Genomic DNA, 535 nt, shown 5'->3' on the forward strand with positions numbered 1-535 from the left:
ATAAACCCTCTGAGTTAAACTAGTTATTTAGATAATACTTAATCGACTGAGTAAAGAGGTGTGGATTTAAGCAAATTTATGATTAATTTTTAGGGGTTGTTTGGTTTGAAGGGTTTTAGGTGTAAAATATTTCAAATACATAGGTTTGAATGTTGGCAAATGATTATATAAGAAATAAATTTAAATTTAAATTTTGAAACTCATCTTTTTGTTTTTTTCTTATGTATTTCAAAATATGTTGATTCAGTCGATTTCTAAAAATAATGCAAGCCGTCAACACTAAACTCTACCGGTTACTGGCAAACGAAGGTCATCAGCGCCTGTAACTACTACCATTTGCTACCTTACTGCTACCGTGATTGATAGCCATAAGTGAGTTTAACATTAAATTAATTTTACTTCAAAAATACACTTCTATATTTATTCTATACTCAATCAATAAAACAATTTCAAAAACATAATTTTACCTTACATTAATTTTGATTACTACAACCAAACAATCTCATAATCTCTCATGACTTTAATGACGCATTTT

Source organism: Dendrobium catenatum, unplaced genomic scaffold (assembly GCF_001605985.2).
Source record: "Dendrobium catenatum unplaced genomic scaffold, ASM160598v2 fragScaff_scaffold_1065, whole genome shotgun sequence".
Taxonomy (NCBI): domain Eukaryota; kingdom Viridiplantae; phylum Streptophyta; class Magnoliopsida; order Asparagales; family Orchidaceae; genus Dendrobium; species Dendrobium catenatum.